We start from the raw sequence: 20,590 nt of genomic DNA on the forward strand, positions 1-20,590 counted from the left end.
ATTGACTATGCCAAAGCCTTTGACTGTGTGGATCACAACAAACTGTGGAAAATTCTAAAAGAGATGGGAATACCAGACCACCTGACCTGCCTCTTGAGATATCTGTATGCAGGTCAGGAAGCAACAGTTAGAACTGGACATGGAACAACAGACTGGTTCCAAATAGGAAAAGGAGTACGTCAAGGCTGTATATTGTCACCCTGCTTATTTAACTTATATGCAGAGTACATCATGAGAAACGCTGGGCTGAAGGAAGCACAAACTAGATCAAGATTGCCGGGAGAAATATCAATAACCTCAGATATGAAGATGACACCACCCTTATGGGAGAAAGTGAAGAAGAACTAAAGAGCCTCTTGATGAAAGTGAAAGAGGAAAGTGAAAAAGTTGGCTAAAAGCTCAACATTCAGAAAACTAAGATCATGGCATCCGGTCCCATCACTTCATGGCAAATAGATGGAGAAACAGTGGAAACAGTGGCAGACTTTATTTTCTTGGGCTCCAAAATCACTGAAGATGGTAACTGCAGCCATGAAATAAAAAGATGCTTACTCCTTGAAAGGAAAGTTATGACCAACCTAGACAGCATGTTAAAAAGCAGAGACATTACTTTGCCAACAAAAGTCCATCTAGTCAAGGCTATGGTTTTTTCAGTAGTCATGTATGGATGTGAGAGTTGGACTATAAAGAAAGCAAAGCACAGAAGAATTGATGTTTTTGAACTGTGGTGTTTGAGAAGACTCTTGAGAGTCCCTTGGACTGCAAGGAGATCCAACCAGTCCATCCTAAAGGAGATCAGTCCTGAATGTTCATTGGAAGGACTGGTGCTGAAGCTGAAACTCCAATACTTTGGCCACCTGATGCGAAGAACTGAATCACTGGAAGAGACTCTGATGCTGGGAAAGATTGAAGGCAGGAGGAGAAGGGGACGACAGAGGATGAGATGGCTGGATGGCATCCCCAACTCAATGGACATGAGTTCACTGGCTTGGAAAATTTGATCATTACTTTGCTAGTGTGTGAGATGAGTGCAATTGTGTGGTAGTTTGAGCATTCTTTGGCATTGCCTTTCTTTGGGATTGGAATGAAAACTGACCTTTTCCAGTCCTGTGGCCACTGCTGAGTTTTCCAAATTTGCTGGCATATTGAGTGCAGCACTTTCACAGCATCATCTTTTAGGATTTGAAATAGCTCAACTGGAATTCCATCACCTCCACTGGTTTTGTTCTTAGTGATGCTTCCTAAGGCCCACTTGACTTCATATTCCAGGATGTCTGGCTCTAGGTGAGTGATCACACCATCATGATTATCTGGGTTGTGAAGATCTTTTTTGTACAGTTCTTCTGTGTATTTTTGCCACCTCTTCTTAATATCTTCTGCTTCTGTTAGGTCCATACAATTTCTGTCCTTTATTGTGACCATCTTTGCATGAAATTTTCCTTTGATATCCCTAATTCTCTTGAAGAGATCTCTAGTCTTTCCCATTCTATTGTTTTCCTCTATTTCTTTGCATTGCTCACTGAGGAAGGCTTGCTTTTTTTTTTCCCATTTATTTTTATTAGTTGGAGGCTAATTAGTTTACAATATTGTAGTGGTTTTTGCCATACATTGACATGAATCAGCCATGGATTTACATGTGTTCCCCATCCCGATCCCCCCTCCCGCCTCCCTCCCCATCCCATTCCTCTGGGTCTTCCCAGTGCACCAGCCCTGAGCACTTGTCTCATGCATCCAACCTGGGCTGGTGATCTGTTTCACCCTTGATAGTATACTTGTTTCAATGTTGTTCTCTCTGAACATCCCACCCTCGCCTTCTCCCACAGAGTCTAAAAGTCTGTTCTGTACATCTGTGTCTCTTTTTCTGTTTTGTATATAGGGTTATCGTTACCATCTTTTTAAATTCCATATATATGCATTAGTATACTGTATTGGTCTTTATCTTTCTGGCTTACTTCACTCTGTATAATGGGCTCATTTCATCCATCTCATTAGAACTGATTCAAATGAATTCTTTTTAATGGCTGAGTAATATTCCATAGTGTACATGTACCACAGCTTCCTTATCCTGAGGAAGGCTTTCTTATCTCTCCTTGCTATTCTTTGGAACTCTGCATTCAGATGGGTATATCTTTCCTTTTCTCCTTTGCCTTTTGCTGCTCTTCTTTTCACAGCTATTTGTAAGGCCTCCTCAGACAACCATTTTGCCTTTTTGCATTTCTTTTTCTTGGGAATGGTCTTGATCCCTGCCTCCTGTAGGATATCACATACCTCCATCCACAGTTCTTCAGGCTCTCAATCAGATCTAATCCCTTGAATCTATTTGTCACTTCCACTGTATAGTCGTAAGGGATTTGATTTATGTCAATGAATAGTCTAGTGGTTTTCCCTAGTTTCTTCAACTTAAGTCTGAATTTGGCAATAAGGAGTTCATGATCTGAGCCACAGTCAGCTCCCAGTCTTGTTTTGCTGACTGTAAAGAGCCTCTCCATCTTTGGCTGCAAAGAATATAATCAATCTCATTTTGGTATTGACCATCTGATGATGTCCATGGGTAGAGTCTTCTCTTGTGTTGTTGGAAGAGGGTGTTATGACCAGTGTGTTCTCTTGGCAAAATTCTATTAGCCTGTGCTCTGCTTGTATTCCAAGACCAAATTTGCCTGTTACTCCAGGTATTTCTTGACGTCCTACTTTTGCATTCCAGTCCCCACTAATGAAATGGACATCTTTCTTGGGTGTTAGTTCTAGAAGGTCTTGTAGTTCTTCATAGAACTGTTCAACTTCAACTTCTTCAGCATTACTGTTGGGGCATAGACCTGGATTACTGTCATATTGAATGGTTTGCCTTGGAAACGAACAGAAATCATTGTGTCACTTTTGAGGTTGCATCCAAGTACTGCATTTTGGACTTTTTTGTTGACTATGATGGCTACTCCATTTCTTCTAAGTGATTATTGCCCACTGCTGCTGCTGCTAAGTCACTTCCATCATGTCCAACTGTGCAACCCCATAGATGGCAGCCCACCAGGCTCCTCCTGGGATTCTCCAGGCAAGAACAGTGGAGTGGGATGCCATTTCCTTCTCCAATGCATGTGCTGCTTCAGTCGTGTCCGACTCTGTGCAACCCTATGGACAGCAGCCCACCAGGCTCCTCTATCCACAGGATTCTCTAGGCAAGAATACTGGAGTGGGTTGCCATTTCCTTCTCCATTTCCTCACCCACAGTTTTAGATATAATGGTCATCTGAGTTAAATGCACCCATTCCAGTCCATTTCAGTTCACTGATTCCTAAAATGTTTATAGTCAGTCTTGCCATCACCTGTTTGAGCACACATTGGTGAGCAAAATATCCAGTCTAGAAAAACACATGTCACTTCACACAGTTCATCAGCCTGAATCAGTCACTCAGCCCTATTCAACCACATGGGAATCAGAAGGTACTGTGCCATCACATGTCCAGAAGAGATAAGAACTAGAAATATTTGGCAAAGAATTCTGACCCCCTCAACAAGAAACCCTGTGTCATGATGCTGAAGCAGTATCAGACTTGAGCTCTGGGCATGACTGTACCATGTATCACCTCTAAGAATGTATCTAGATACAAGTGCTCATCAATCATTTTGGGTATATTTCTTTCTGATGATTCATAGTCATGAAATATATTACATGCAGAGATTGCATAATGAATATTAAGTAATTGGTTGACTCAGTTATGAATTCAGCAATTCTTTTTAAAAGGAACTATTCCATTTTCCCTCTTGGATTATTAAAGTAATATGTTCTCGGCTAATTCATTTCAATGTATGACAAAAACCACTGCAATGTTGTAAAGTAATTAGCCTCCAACTAATAAAAATAAATGGAAAAAAAAATAAAACATGAACTAAAAAAAAATTAATAAATAAAATAGAGTAATATGTTCTCATTATTAAAAAAAAATTGGAAAATAATGGAATACTCAAAAGAAGAGGGAGAAATCACCCATAATTTCACCTTCCAAAAATAGAGTTACTATTTTAGTAGAATTCCTTCCAAATTTTTTCTATGTATTTTTAAAAACTAGCTGGCATGGTCACCAAAATGATAACTATTTCTTCAGCGGTGCCATTGTTCTGAATAGCTGATCTAACTGGCCCTAACTAGCCGACAATTTTTTTTTTAAAGATGTTTCAGCTCTTTTCCTTGTAACATTGGTATTTTAGCATGGCTATATAGCACTTAAATGCTAATCAGTAACTAACTGTTGCAGGTCACATTCTTTATTTTGGAGCAATGAATCCCTAGTTTAAAAATTGCTTTTTAGAGGTGAGGTGGTTTCTGTAATTGGTGGGCTCTGGGAATCTGAAGCCATTGGCTCTGGGAAGGCCAGCGGCGTAGTTGTGGCGCTCGGGAAGTCTATCGTGGTTGTCTTCCCACACAGCGAACGCCATATGAACTTGGTTGCGCTTGAATTTGAGCCCTGTACTGGGCTTTCAGGCCTACCCCAGCTCCTCAGTCTTGCCGGGATGGCGCCGGCTCGACAGGATTCCCAGGGATGCGCTGAGCGGAGAGTTCGCCCGCTGGGCTTATAACAGGCGCCTGGGGAGCTGCTCCTTGCATACCAGGGCGCAGCGGGGACAGCTGTCGGTTCGGGTCCTCCCGTATTTTTGCCGGCAATCTCCGGTAGGAGTGGAGCTCCGTGCGGTGGAGTTTGGTCGTTAGCGGCCTTCTTACCCCAAGTGTTTGTGTTTCAGAATGAAGACCATTCTCAGCAATCAGACTGTCGACATCCCAGAAAATGTCGACATTACCTTGAAGGGACGGACTGTTATTGTGAAGGGCCCCAGAGGCACCCTGCGGAGGGACTTCAATCACATCAATGTAGAACTCGGTCTCCTTGGAAAGAAAAAGAGGCTCCGTGTTGACAAATGGTGGGGAAACAGAAAGGAACTGGCCACTGTTCGCACAATCTGTAGCCGCGTACAGAACATGATCAAGGGTGTTACACTGGGCTTCTGCTACAAGATGAGGTCGGTGTATGCCCACTTCCCCATCAACGGTGTTATTCAGGAGAATGGTTCTCTTGTGGAAATCTGAAATTTTTTGGGTGAAAAATACATACGCAGGGCTCGAATGAGGCCAGGGGTTGCCTGTTCAGTATCTCAAGCCCAGAAAGATGAGTTGATTCTTGAAGGAAATGACATTGAACTTGTGTCAAATTCAGCTGCTTTGATTCAGCAAGCCACCACAGTTAAAAACAAGGATATCAGAAAATTTTGGGATGGTATCTATGTTTCTGAAAAAGGAACAGTTCAGCAGGCTGATGAATAAGATCTCAGTGATCCTGCTGCAGAAACAAGATAGCAGATGGTTCTATGGACTCAGTTGTGATATTTTAAAGAGACAATAAAAACTCTTGATTTGAAAAAAAAAAAATTGCTTTTTAATCTCAGACCAGCCATAAAACAAATGAATAATTATAATAGTTATTTTTATATGTTTCTGGTATTTTCTCTACCCAGTTTACTTATGAAAAGGGAACAGCTTTGGAAGTTCATATTACAATGAAATTTAAGCCACTTAAAATAATCAAGATTCTAGTTACCTTTCAAAATAATAAAAACTGCTGATGATCCAAGTAATGGCTAGTCTAAGGAATAAATTAACCAAATATGTTAGAACTAGGATGATGGCTTTTCCAGAATCCATTTAGTTATAAACTAGACTCTTTAGGTGAAAGATAATACATGAAAATATTTCAGTAATTATTACTCAACTTTTTCCAAGAACTCTTTTTCCTTAATATTTTTTCAGGCATTGCATTTGATGTGTAGATTTATTTCAACCAACAAAGAAATGTTGGCCAAGCATCTACACACAGCTCTTGTAATTTTACTATACTGCAGCAATCTTTCAGCTCTATATGTTAATAAATGAAAGAATAACACAATGGATTGTGAACTTCTTCAGGGAAAAAATCATAAATTATCCATCTTTATAGTACTTACAACTCCTAGCAAAATGCACTTTATAGAGGAAACACCCATAAACAAATAAATGTGATACAAAGTACAGTCTGTATGTGAAAGGTATTTTGAGTTTTTGATATATTTTCCTGTTACTCATCTAAATCTTTGTACTCTGAAATATATCCTTATAATTTCCAAAAGAAAAGCTACTTATTAGGTCATGTGAACATTTCTTGAAATGAGTTGACAAGTAACTTCACAGAATCTTTGTCCTCATTTATATCCCCAACAGGGCATGAATGCTCATTTCATTCTATGCTCACCAATGGAGTTTACTCACAAAGTAAACAAACTAATTAGATCCACGGGACATGTCTCTTTTGTCTTCTCATTATTAATGAGTTTGAACATTAGTAAAACATGCAGTACACATTTCTTATTTTGTGAATTGACTGTTCATGTCGACACTTTTCCCATTTATCTGTTTAAGGTCTTAAGTGTTTTCTATTTCTAGTCTTTGTCCTCACATTGTGCAATATAAATACTTCTATCTCAAATAGGCACTTGTATACACGCATCACTGCTGTAAGACTGTTTCTATAAGGGTTAGTGACTTCTTTTTATTTATCTGAGAGAAACAGCATACATACAGTAGAGAAAATGCACACTGCACTTGGTAGAATTATTCTTAGGATTAAATGGGATAATCTAAGCAAAGCACTTAAAGCAGTGTCTGTCACATAGCAGATGCTCACTAAATTATTTTAAGAAATCAATACGTTTCACTGTTAAGCTAAACCTACACAATTTCATTTCAGAGTTTAGGAAAATCAAGATGAAGTATCCTTGAAAGATCACAAACCAGACGTCCAAGTTGTAGATTTGGATCCTGATTCTCAACTCTTTCACCACAAATTTACATCAGACTGAAATACTCTTGAGATGCTAAAGCTCTTGAAATTTGTGAAAGATCAGTATGGATTGGGAAATTTAAAACTTTTTGGCCACCGATGGATTATTTTCCCTAGTTTGTAATACTCTGCACCCACATTGATGTCTTTTCGTCCCTCATTTAAATTTATAGGAAATTTGTGGTGAAAATAGTAAAGCCCAAAGAAGCTCAAATATACATCACATGATTGACGTTTACTTCTCCAGATGAGTTAGCTTTTGTTTGCAGACAGAAGAGGCAGCTGTTCTCATGGCCACTGTCAGAAAAGCAGAACTAAAGCAAGTGAGGCAAAGACAGAGCCCTTGGGAATGGCCAGTCAGCTGGAGGGCTTAAGGCTTGGCAGTGGGTTAGGAGCATTTCTGTTGCTGCCAGGAGGAGGGGTGGTGGGGTGGTTGCAAAACTAGTCTGAAGCCAAAAAAAAAAAAAAAACTACAGTGAGGTTTTCCGGGATAGCAGCAGGGCCGGGGGCGGGGGGAGCAGGCCGGGCTGGCTGCCCAGCAGGCGGGTGTGTCCAGTACAGGCCGGAGGACGCAGGAGGCCGGGGGTGGGGGACGGGGGGAGCTGCGTCTAGGTCAGCGAAGGACCAAAGAAGCCGGACAATGACACCGGCCGCCACCGGATCCCGCCTCGAAGGCCTCAAGTGAGAAACCGACTCCTAACCTACGGCCGATTTTCCCGGCATTCGCGAGACCTCAGAGCCTCCTCAGGCATTTCCGGTAAGAAGCCCAGGGCCCGGGGCTTAGACCCCTGCATCGCAGCGCGCAGGCGCCTTGCGATACTGGAGGCCGCGGACGCCGAAGGAGGGGGCGTGCGAGTCAGAGGAAAGCCTCTTCTGCGCCTGCGCTGTCTGCTTTTCCCCGGTCGCGGAGGGAAGAGGCTGGAAACAAACCTTGAGCCGACGTTTAGCACTCCCTGGACTCCCGGCCGGGGTCGCCCTTCACTCCTCCGCGCGGCGTCTCGGTAGGTCGTCAGAGAGCTCCGCAGGGGTGTGGGGAGGTAAGAGTTCCCTGTTACAGGCGTCTTGGCTTCTTCTCACCCTTGTTGCCCTCCCGGAGGGGGCGGGGTGGCCGCTGGTCGCGCGGAGCTAGGCGCTGGGTCTGGCCCTCCTGAGCCTCCAGGGGCAGAGCCTTGCCCCCCCGCCCGCCCCGCCCCGAAACTGCCTGGGAAATCAGCACCCTCAACCCCAGCGGCCCCCTCGGTAAAGCCTGGAGGGCCGGACCAGGCTAGGATGGCAATCACGGCCACTGTTTGCCGGGTCCCACCCACCTGGGCCGCCCGGAGTGCTCGGCGCTGCCCGGGGCAGCGACCCCCTGGGGCCGCGGCGGGTGGAGGGAGAAGCGCCCCCCGTGCCCCCGAGCCGTCTGTCCGGCCTGGGCGGGGGTGCAGCGCCTGCCCGAGGGGCTGCCGTTCCTCGGGAGAGAACGGCAGCCTCTGCGCCGAAAGGACTCGGCCCCCGCAGACCGATCTGTCATCGCCGCCCGAGCTCTAGCGTAGCCTTTTCCCGCACCCAGGCATTTTTTTTCTCGTCGTTTTAGACCCGAAGGACGCGGCGGTGTTCCTTCCGTCTATGTTTTCTTTTGTACCTTTGAAAAACTATAAAAGGTGATCTAACTTTTAAACTGTTAACTTCATTTGTACTACTGTGATTGCCTATTATTATATTCCGGACTGAGGGTGTTCTTGCACCCTCTAGCCCCCACGTTTGATAACTGTTTTTTTCTTTGACAAAATAGGCAGCTTGTTGATCGAATTAGGTTCCTTAATTTATTGTTTCGAGCTTGTGTTTTGAATTAGCAGTTCAGTGGTTTGATTTAGTAGAACTAATTTTTCATCCAATTTCTTTCCTTTTTTTTCCTCCCCCGGATATTAAACTGCGTGTTTAGTGTAAATTTTTTTTAATATTAAAATAAAGGAAAAGGAAAAATAATCAACTATGATTCCACAGTTAAAGGTAATCAGCAATAGTTAATTTTGACTTTTTACATGAGTGTTTTCCCCGTGGCATTTTCTTAATTAAGATGATGAGATTTTATATACAGTTGGATTACCCACTTTTCTTGCTTAAAAGTATATTTTCAGCATTTCCCCATGTTTTAAAAAAACTTCATAGATACAACTATGATTTTGATTACACTACTGACACATGAACAAACTATCTTTTGAAATAGTTATATTACAGGTAAAACTAAATTCCCTGTTAACTATCATCCCCTGATATGCTAGATAATATGAAAATATCACAGTTTATTTAATCCAGTGGGTCTCAGGTTCCCTTTCTACACTTAAAAATTATCGAAGAGTAATAAAGTTTTTGTTTTTCTAATGAAGTATATATACTACTTTAGAAATTGAAACTGAAAATTAAAAATTTTCATTTATTCATTTAAAATGAACAATAAACCAATTAATTATATACTAAAAATAATGTTTAAAATAGCTAAAGTATTTTTAAAAATATATTAGAAAGGTGGTTTTTTTGTGGTTTTTTTTTTTTTACATTTTTTGTAGATCACTTTCTGGTATTATAGGAGACAGGTAGAATCTCATTTGGTGTGCTACCTTATTTAAGCTGAAGCATATTAAGAAAATCCATCCTTGCACAGATAAATATTTGGACAGGAAGGTCTTCACCGCCGGAAAGATTTGGGGTTTTTAGGGGCCCTCAGGCCACAGTTTGAAAAGGCTGATTTAATCATTCTCATATCAATGAGCTGTTAGGTTCTTCGAAGTTTTCACTATTACAAACACTGCAACATTGAAAGTTCTTTGTAATGTATTCTTGAGCATAGTAGGAGTGTTTCTTTAGAAGTAGAATTGCTAGGTCATAGAGTACGTACCTTTGTCTTGACAGACATAAACATCACTTTTGATGTCTACATAATCTTTTATGTCCTAATGTTGGTGTCTAGATTGTTTTAATTAATGATCTGGCAAAATATCTTTGCATAGTTTTAGTTGTTTTGAATTATTTTCTTGAATTTATGAAATGTGAATTATTAGATCAAATCTTAGGAATCTTTCTTGAGTCTTTTGGTATATATCATCATATTGTTCCCCTGTCTGAGTATACCGATTTACTTCTTATCATCAGCGTCTGTGATGCTCTTTTTATCAGACTCTTACCAACCATGTGTGTTTTTATTATTAGAAAGATTGTATTCTGATTTAGTAGGCAGCTAAAGGTATGTATTCTAATTTGTGTTAACTTTGATAGTACAGACTGTACACTAAATTTTTTTTCATGATTTTACTAATTGTTCATATTTTTTGCCTATTTATCGTCCAGTGTCCAAGTGTTTTTCTAAAATATTTGTATTATCTTTTTATATTATAAGGATACATATAAAGGCTATCATTTTTTGAAGGAAAAGAACAAAATTAACTTTTTTCCTATTTATAGTAGTATATTTTTGTTAAAAAATATTATAAGGACATATAATATAGAGGTGAAAAGCTTACATAATCTCAGACACCATTATTAATAGTTTGGCGTTCACTCCTCTTTTTTCGTTGTGCCCTTTGCTAATACTGTTTTTTTTTTTTACAACTTATTTGTAAAAATTTGTTTGTACTATGCATGAGTTTTTATAGTTTGATTTTTTTCCTTTTTTTGTCTTCTAACATTATATACTGGATATTTTTCTATAGAAGTACGTAGAACTCTGGGCAAAGTTCTTTCAGAGTGGCTTTAGAAATACTAGTTGTGACCTTTAGTTTTCTGATATCAGGCTCCTGTCCTCTTCTGTATTCTCTTCCTAGGTGATTTCATCTGTTAACAGCTATGTGCTGCCAATTTCCAAATCTTTATCTCAGACCTCTCTCCTGCATTCCAGATCCTTACATTCAGCTACCTATTGGACATCTCCCCCAGGACATTCTCAAGGTACTTCAAACACCAGTTCAGACGCAAACTCTTGTTTTCCCTCAGTCCTGCGCCTCTTTGTATGGCCCGTTGTGGTCAGTGGTACTGCTGGCCACCTACTCACTTGTGATGGCAGCCTAGCTAGTCCTAGCTTTCTCCCTTGTTTTCACTCTCCAAAAGTTACCACTCTTTAGCCACTTTTATATCTGTTTCCTTTCTGTCTAATCTGTCTCAGCTCAGGCTCTCATTGTCTCTCACTTGAACCATCATTTTAGGAGCGTCCTTACTGTTGGTTTTTTGTTTTCTGACAAATCTTCCACGTTGTTGCCAGTTTGGTTTCACTCATGAAGAGATTTTTAAAAATCATTTTTGTAAAACTAAATAGTGTAAATATTTGTTTGTAAAATTATGTGTATGTAAATAACCAAGTGAGTAAAGATACTACTTAAAGCAGGTTATTATGCACATGTAAATAAAATTCCTTAGAATAGGGAGTGTGTCTTGTATTTCTTTTGTGTCTTCTGTACAAGGTAGATTACTCGCACAATAAGTCAGTCTTGATTGAAATGGGAAGTATGTGCAGTTTAATCAGATTTCATGTCAAAAGATTTCAGTATCATACTTCCCCGGTGGCTCAGATGGTAAAGAATCTGCCTGCAGTGCAGGAGACCAGGGTTTGATCCCTGGGTCGGGGAGATCCCCTGGAGAAAGGAAGGACAACCCACTCTGGTAGTCTTGCCTGGAGAATTCTGTGGACAGAGGAGCCTGGTGGGCTACAGTCCATGGCGTCGCAAAGAGTTGGACATGACTGAGTGACTAAGCACACACCCCATCATACCTTTTATAAATTATTAGATTATGATTAATTATCCTACTTTTTTTTGGTATCTTTTGGGTGCCTTAAAGAACATAGTGCTTAGTAATACAATGCTGTTTAGATAGAAATACTTTATAAGTAGAAATACTTTATTAAGTATTACTTAATAAATTCTATATTCTTTAAGAAAAATTATCTGGCTTTTTCTAATGAGAATTGTTTCCTTCAGTTCTGCACTTTATTTTTTTTTAATACATTTTGCATTCAGAATTCCTTTTATCACTTTTTGCTATGTTTATTTTTAACATAATATTTATCTAAAGGATACCTGTATGTAATTTAAAAAGTCAAATAATACTATAAGACTTATAATGAAAAACAGCCCTCTGCCCTCATCCTCTCCCATAAATCCCCCTCTGCAGAAGCAAAAGCAGAAGCAGCTTTTCTAAATGTTCCTCATCGGAATCACAAACACAGAAAATAATTTGACAACTGCTTTCTCAGTTCCCCCAAGGGTGATTTATAACTATAATTGACCCTTGAACAACTCAAGTTTGAACTGCAGGTCCACTTATTTGTGGACCTTTATTTTTTCCAGTAGTAAATAAATACTACAGTACCTGCTTGGTTGAATCCATGGATACAGAGGAATTTCAGATACTGAGGAGCTGTGGATATGGAGGGCCAACTGTTAAGTTAACACAACTTTATGCAGAGTCAGCTCCCGTAGTCCACTGTTAAAGGGTCAACTGCAGGAACACTTTAGATGCATAGGAGAGATGTTAATTCGTTACATAGAGTGGACGCCTCAGGGCATTAAGGATTAATTCTCTCACAGAACCTTTATGGAGAAATGTTGCCCCACAGTCAGCAGTTATTCAACTCTTTTTTTCACCTCTAGGTTTTTAAATAAGATGCTTTCTTACACAGCTCGCTCTCTCTCTCTCCTACTCCCATCTTACCACAAAGTAAACAAATAAGTTTTATATATTATTTACCAACTTCTATTACAGAAGGTGGGAGTTTAGTTTTGTTATACCAACCTCCACATTTAAATACCGCACTTCTCTCCTTTATGTTTGCATGTTATATGTTAATTTTTAGGGGCTTCCCAGGTGGTTCAGTGGTAAAGAATCTGCCTGGCAATGCAGGAGACGAGATGCAGTTTCCATCCCTGGGTTGGAAGATCCCCTGGAGGAGGGCATAGCAACCCACTCCAGTATTCTTGCCTGAAAAATCCCATGGACAGAGGAGCCTAGCGGGCTACAATCCAAAGGGTCCCAGCACACGTTGTTTAACCATGTAAATATTTTGTACAGCTGAGCTAGGTAGTATATTATAATGATACATTCTTAGATAATTTTGTGTTTTTCCTATAGTTAAAATTATCTTGGTTTCTTAATATGTCTTTTTTTCATCTTTTATTTAATATGTTAACAACCTTTCAGACAAGACATAAATCTTTTGGTAGATTCCCATGTATCAGATAATCTGTTTGTTTACTTTGCAGCATCTTTCCTGTCACCCTGCTTCCGTCTTGATGGGTAGCTCTCTAGACCTGTTGCCCAGCTGTCTTCCTGAAGTGTCCATTTATGGTCATCTCTGAATTTCTTTTGTCTCTCCCCTGTGGTGGATAGCTTGTTTCTAGGATGTCAGGTCTTTCTTCCTTGGTGGCTGTTACCTTCATGTTGGCAAAGTACATTTTCTAGTAGTTCCTGAAAAAGACCGAATGGGAGGTAGATTTTGACATACCTCCTTCATTGTGTGTGTGCAATGTATGTGCACATGCATTTCCTTACTTTCTGGCGTTACAAGATACTCCGTGCCCTTCTTGTATATTTCCTGTCCCAGTCTTAGAGTCAGCCATTTCTGCAAGGAACCTTAGTTCCTTCTGTTGAAGAAACCAGGACCTGGCTCTAGTGTGTTTGTTGTCACTAGGATTGTCTTGATTTTAGGCCCTTTTAGCTGACGGAGCAAGAGGTAAGTGGGTTTATGATAATATCTACAAATATTTCAAGTAAAAAATTATTACAGATGTGTAACCCCCTGTGTTCATATTAAGATGAACATGAATTTATTCTGATGTCTCCAGCTCAAATTTGTTACCATATGGATCATATTCTAGCTTCTTCCCCTTAACTATAACCTTTCCCTCTAAAAGTGGGAGACCTTGCTCCCACCATCAGCCATCCATTTATTTAATTTCATTTCTAACATGTGTATGATGGTTTCAGAATTAACCTATACCCCCATGAGAAATAGTTTTATCAACTCGAGCAGCGGTTCTGCTGGGTGGTTGGCCCAGGGATCAGTTTTATGGAAGACAAGTTTTCCATGGACCGGGGTGGGTAGGGTGCTTTCAGGATGATTCAAGTGCACTATATTTATTCTATACTTTATTTTTATTATTTTATATCAGCTCTACCCCAGAGGCATTAGATCCCGGAGGTTGAGAATCCCTGAACTAGAATATAATGCTTGTGTTGCTTTTAGACTCCATTCATTTCCCAAGGTAGAACTTTTATTTTTCCATCCTCTTCAGGATTGTTGTTTTAGGTATTCATAATGCATTTAGACACTTTTTTTTTCAAATTCTGTGTTCCACCTGAGTTCTCCAGCCTTCTAAATATTTTTTAAATTTGCATACATTGAGATTGTTCTTTGTATTATAAAGTTGTATGGGTATTAACAAACACTTAATGTTTTGTATTCACTATTATAGTATTATACAGAATAATTTCACCACTCTAAAAAATCCACTTTGCTTTACCTGTTCAGTCCTCCCCTAGTCCAGAGCACTGGTTATCACTGATGTATTTACTGTCTATCTAGTTTTACCCTTTCCAGGATATCATAAAATTAGAAACCTATAGGAGTACATAGATTTTTTTTTAGACTGACTTCTTTTATTTAGCAATACCCATTTAAAATTTATCCATCTTTTTTGTGGCTTGATAGTATATTTCTTCATATCACTGAATAATATTCAGTGGATAAATAAATTCCATTTCGTGGATGTACCAAGGTTTATTTATCCTCTCACCTATTGAAGGACATCTTGGATGCTTCCACATTTTGGCAGTTATGAATAACATTGCTATAAACTTTCACACCTAAGTGCCTGTGTGGACATAAATCTTTAAATCAGTTGGGTAAATACCTAGTATTACCGTTGCTGGATCATATGGTAAGACAATGTTTAGTTTTATAAGAGACCGCCAAGGTGTCTTCCAAGGTGACCGTACCGTCGCATTCCTAAATGAAAGTTCTTGCTGCTTGGTCTCCTTGGGGCATTTGGTATTGTCAGGGTTTTTTTTTTTTAATTTCAGCCATTGTAGTAGATGCGAAAAGGTATCTTATTATTTTAATCTGTAGTTCTCTAAAGATAAGTGATGTTCAGTGTTTTATTGTATGCTTGTTTGCAACTTTTTCATCTTTTTTAAATTAAAAAGTAATTTTATCTATTTCGTTTTTGGCTGTGCTGGGTCCTCATTGCTGTGCAGCCTTTTCTCTGGTTGCAGTGAGCAGGGGCTCTTTTTTGTGGTGCACGGGCTTCTGGTTGCAGTGGCTGCTCCTGTCTCAAAGTACGGGCCCTAGGGCGCGAGGGCTTCCGTAGTTGTGGTTCCTGGGCTCTGGCACATACACTCAGCGGTTGTGGCACAAACAGTTGCTTCGTGGCATCTGGATCTTCCCAGACCAGGGGTCAGACGTGTCTCCTGCATGGCACGTGGATTCTTCAGCACTGAGCCTCCAGGGAAGCCTTTGAGCTTGTATTTTGTGTTGGAGTGCAGCCGATGAGCAGTAATTGTGTTTGTTTCAGGTGTACAGCAGAGTGATTCAGTTATACATATGCATGTACCCATTCTTTTTAAAAATCTTTTCCCATTTAGGTTATTACAGAGGGTTGAGCAGAGTTCCCTGCGCTGTATGTTGTTGTTCAGTCGTGTCTGACTCTTGGTGACCCCACGGACTGCAGCACGCCAGGCCTCCCTGTCCTTCACCGTCTCCCGGAGCTTGCTCATACTCATGTCCATTGAGTTAGTGATGCCATCCACCCTGTGTTATCCTCTGTTGCCTCCTTCTCCTCTTGCCCTCAGGCTTTCCCAGTATCAGGGTCTTTTCCAATGAGTTGGCTCTTTGTATCAGGTGGCCAAAGTATTGGAGCTTCAGCATCATTCCTTCCCATGAATATTCAGGATTGATTTCCTTTCTTATTTGGAGACATATCTGTTCGGAACTCTTGCCCATTTTTAAATTGGATTGTTTGTTGTCTATTAGGTAGGCTAAAAAGTTTATTCAGGTTTTCCCATAACATCTTATGGAAAATCTGAACGAACTTTTTGGCCAACCCAAATTTTAAGAGTTTTTTTTGAGGATTTTAGAGACAAGTCCTTTATCAGTTATGTGTTTTGCAGTATGTGCAGTATGTGTCTGCTCCTTTCTCTCCTCCTCTCCTGAAACTCTTATAATGTAAGGTTAGTACATTTAATGTCGTCTCAGAGGTCTCTTGTCTTTTTTTTTTACCTTAATTCTTTTTTTTTTTTTTTTCCTGTTCAGCTTGAGTGATTTCTACTACTCTGTCTTCCAGTTCCCTGATCTGTTATTCTGTATTATCCTACTGCTGATTCCTTCCAGTGTATTTTTTTCTTTCAGTTATTGTATTCTCCAACTCTGTTTGGTTCTTTATATTTTCTAATTCTTTGCTGGAAACTAATTTCTTACTAATTAATAAGAAACTAATTTCTTACTGTGTTCATCTGTTCTTTTACCAAGTGCTTGAGCATTTTCATGACCATTACCATGAACTTTTTATCAAGTGGGTTGCTTATCTCCACTTAGTTCTTCCTCTGGGGTTTTCTTTTTATTCCTTCTGTTACCTCATTCTGTCTCTAATTCTGTGTACTTGGTAGGTTGGTTACACTTCCTGCTTTTGGACTAGTGGCCTTATGTAGAAGGTGTCCTGTGGTGTCCATAGCACTCTCCCCTCTCGTCCCCAGACCTCTGTGCTCTAGAGAGTGCACTCTAGGTGGACGGCATGGGCCCTTCCTTTGTGGTGGGATGACTGCTGTGGGCATCCTGGTAGGTGTGGCTGACCTCTGGTTTGGTTGCCAGGCCCTAAGTAGTGTGAAGGCTGCCCGCTGCTGGTGGCAGGGGCAGGTCCTGGCATGGCTGGCTGTATGGCCTGGGGTGTCCCAATCCTGATGCTGGACTGCTGGTGGACAGGGCTGGGTTATGAGCTGATTGGCCCAGGAATAGTACTGGCCCATTAATGGGCGAAGCTGGGTCCTGAGGCTGGTATTGGCCTGCCTGCTGGTAGGTGGGGCTGTTTCCTGACATGGGTGGCTTTGAGATCTGGGGTGTCCTGGAGCTGATGCTGGCCTGCTGTTGCTTCGGTCCAGATCTTGTGGCTAATAAGCCAGATGATGCTTATCATCACAAGTATCCAAATGGTAGAATGAGCTCTTCAAAACCACCGATGCCAGCATCTGTGTCCCCAGGGTAAGTCCCAGTTGCCTCCTGCCTCTCCAAGAGGCTCTCTGAAATCAGCAAGTGAGTCTGACACAACCTCCTCTCAAATTACTGCTTCTGCCCTGGATCTCAGAGCATGTGTGATTTTGTGGGAACTCTTAAGTCTCTGTTTCTCCCGGCCCTCTGGCTTTCCTGAGTGTAAGCCTAAAGCCTAATGTTTTAGGGGGCATGTCCTCCTGTTTCAGGACCTCCAGGCTGGGAAACTTGCTGTGGGGCTGAGGCTTCTCAATCCTTGGGCAGAACCTCTGCTATCGTTTATGCTGTTTATGGGTCACCCACCCAGGGCTATGTGTCTTAACTGTACCGTGTCTCCACCTTTCCTGCCCGTCTTGTTGTGGTTTCTTTCTATTAAGTTATAGAAGATCTTTTCTGCAAGTTCTCATCAGTGGTTGCTCTTTAAATAGTAATCTTAGGACTTTCTTGGTGTTCCAGTGGCTAAGACCCTACATTTCCAAAGCAGGGAGCCTGGGTTTGATCCTTGGTCAGGGGACTAGATCCCACATGCTGCACCTAAGTTTGCCTGCGACAACTAAAAGATCCTGCATGCCACAACAGATCGAAGATAACCACATGCCACAGCTGAGACCTGGCACAGCCACAATAAAGAAATAAATATTTTAAAAATAAATAGTAATTTTGATGTGTCCATGGAAGGAGCTATAGGTATTTTGTAGATATTCTTTACCAAACTGAAGAAGTTCCCCTCTAATCATAATTTGCTGAGAATTTTTATCATGAGTATTGGGTTTTGTCAAATGGGTTTTCTTTTGCCTCAGTCAGTATGATTATTTGATAACTCTTCTTCAGTCTGTTGATGTGGTACATTACATTGATTAATCTTCAGATGTTGAACCCACCTTGTATACCTGGATAAATCCATTTGGTGGTTGTGTATAATTCTGTTTATGCACTGTTGGATTCAGTTTGGTAGATCTTGTTGTAGATTTTTACGTCTGTGTTCATAAGCTACATTGGTCTGCAGTTTTCCTTTCCTGTAATGTCTTTATGGTTTGGTGTTAGAGTCATGCTGATCTTATAGAATGATTCAGGAAGTGTTTCCTCTGCTTCATTTTTCTGGAGGAGACTTTGGAGAATTGGGATCATTTCTTCATTAAATGTTTGTTAAAATTCACAAGTGAAGCTGTCTAGACTTGGTGGCTTATTTTGTGGAAGGTTATTAATTATTTATTCAGTTTCATTGATATATGTAAGAATTTAGGTTATCTGTTTCTCCTGTGAGAATTTTGGTAGTTTGTGTTTTTCAAGAAATTGGTCCATTTCATTGAAATGATCACGTTTGGGGATATAGAGTTGTTCATAATATTCCTCTATTTTTCTCTAAGTGTCCATGATATCAGTAGTTATGACCCCTCTCTCATTTCTGATATTGGTAATTTGTATTTCTCTCTTTTTAAAATTAGCCTAGTTTATCAACTTTACTTTTGTAAAGAGTTTTTGGTTTCAGTGATTTTCTTTATTTCTTTGTTGTTTTCCTGTTTTTAACTTATTGATTTCTGCTCTAATGTATTTATCTTTTCTGCTACCTACTTTGGCCTTAAATTCCTTTTTTTCTGATTTCCCAAGATGGAAACTTAAGAGTATGGATTTTTAGATCATTCTCCTTTTTTGAATATATGCACTTAATACTATTAAAAACCCCTCTAAGCACTGCTTTTACTTCATCCTGTAAGCCTCACTTGAATTTTTAGATTTCTGCTATCAATTTCCATGATTACTTTTTTCTCCATATATTCCTAATGTATGGCTTCCTGTTGCTGTTTCATAGTTGTATTGCTTTTTTTCTGAGAATGTAAGTTTCTTTGATGTTTTCTTCTTCCTATATTATCTCTTCCTCCAAGTTCCTTTTATTTCTTTTGGTGTCTGTGTGTTTTCATGTACTTTTGTATATTATGGTATAACCACAATTTAAAAATAGAAATAGAAGTAATACACTTAAATGAATTAGGATGACATACCATTGTTATTGAGAATTGTTCTGAAGTTTATCTTGTGCTAGGATAATTAATTGTTCCTTTGAAGATGACCCTTTCCTTCTGTCTCTTCTGTCTTCAGGATTCAAAAGTTTCACTATAGAGTAACTATGGATTCCTCTTTGTGGTCTGCTGAACCATATGAGGGTTAGGGATGCTGACCTCTGCTCCAAAATTCTTCCATAACCTATAGTCAGTCCTCTGTATCCATGGTTCTTCCATATCCATGATTCCACCAACCCTGATTGTGCAGTATTGCAGTCTTTACTATTGAAAAAAACCTGCATGTAAGTGAACTGTGCAGTTCGACCCATGTGGTTCAAGGGTCAGCTGGGTTTATGTTGCTTGGTAATGGGTGGCCTGTATCTGTTGTGCCTTTGATCAGTGCTGGACCTCCTAGCAGTATCTTGACAAGCATGCTTGTTCCGTGCTCTCCATCCTCCTGGTAGGGCGCCAGTCTCATTCTGTCATCCATGTTTCTTAACTTCTTTTCATATTTTCCTCTTCCCTATTTCTCTGGGCTGCATTTGAGGTTATTTCTTCAGATAGGTCTTCAGTTCTTTGATTCTGTATTAAACTCTGTCTAACCTTTTTAATTACGTCTTTAAAGTATCATTTTTTTGAGCCTTGTGTCCCCAGTTTGTGGTAACTATCATCAGTGACTAGTAAAGCACTCTCATTTGTTTATTGTCTTGTATCTTTCATTTCCCTCTCCTTTTCCTTACTCCAGGCTGCCATTCACATGTGTTTAATAATGTATATCTTTTTGTTTGTATATTATTGCAAAATTTGTATTGTGTTTTACAAAAGTAACAGCTTGTAACAGACTGAAAGCTTAAAAAGTCATTCACTATCAACTGTTTGAGGAACATTGCTGGAAGTGTTCCCCCAGTCTGCACTTAGTCTTAATTGCTTTCTTATGACGTCCTTTAACTTGTTGCTCTATGCTTGAATTTCCTGTCAACATGCAGTTAGTGCTAAAAGCTCGATTAGATTTGGAGTCAGTTGCTGTTCTTATTTTTTAAGGCAGGAATATTTTGTATGTGATTCTGTGTTTTCCACATGAAGCACATAATGTTTGGTTCTTTCACATTTATTGATGGTGAAATTGATCACCGGATTCATATGTATTGGCCTGATCCCACGTTATAAAGTTTCCCACCAGCCTTTCATCCAACAGTTTTGACATCCATTGATAGCCATTGCCTAGTCCATTTATTGCATTAGGGACTGTGAAGAGATGATTTTTAAAATGTTAACATCCTTCTGCATTTATCAACTGGAATTCTTATCTAAAGAACTCTTCCTTAGCAACTATTTTGTTATCCTAAAGTACATTTTGTAAATAAAGGGCAAAATAAATTCTTCTTTTCTCTTAATATATCAATTTTCAGAGTAATGGGTTACTGCCCTCGCAACCCTCTAGTGAGTGGTGGTTTTTGTTTCTGTTTTTAGTGTCATTATGATCTCTTGGTGTGTGTGTGTGTTTAATC

General features: G+C 40.0%; 1 protein-coding gene and 1 pseudogene across 6 annotated transcripts in view; both read left to right on the forward strand.

Moving 5' to 3' along the window:
• Positions 1-4,697: 4,697 nt before the first annotated feature.
• On the forward strand, positions 4,698-5,353 carry LOC110126223 (large ribosomal subunit protein uL6 pseudogene; annotated as a pseudogene).
• A 2,099-nt stretch (positions 5,354-7,452) lies between these two features.
• Positions 7,453-20,590, forward strand: part of ZFYVE16 (zinc finger FYVE-type containing 16) — a 57,677-nt gene continuing 44,539 nt past the window's right edge. Inside the window, exons 1-2 of one of the 6 annotated variants that reach the window (XM_020875747.2) lie at positions 7,659-7,858; positions 10,658-10,781. The gene's annotated coding sequence lies outside the window, so the exon portion shown is untranslated. Of the gene's footprint in view, positions 7,615-7,642; positions 7,895-10,657; positions 10,782-20,590 lie in introns of those variants that run through there. The other 5 variants (XM_020875748.2, XM_070465755.1, XR_011486975.1 and 2 more) reach the window with 5 other exon arrangements.

The sequence above is a fragment of the Odocoileus virginianus genome, chromosome 3, assembly GCF_023699985.2.
Source record: "Odocoileus virginianus isolate 20LAN1187 ecotype Illinois chromosome 3, Ovbor_1.2, whole genome shotgun sequence".
NCBI lineage: Eukaryota > Metazoa > Chordata > Mammalia > Artiodactyla > Cervidae > Odocoileus > Odocoileus virginianus.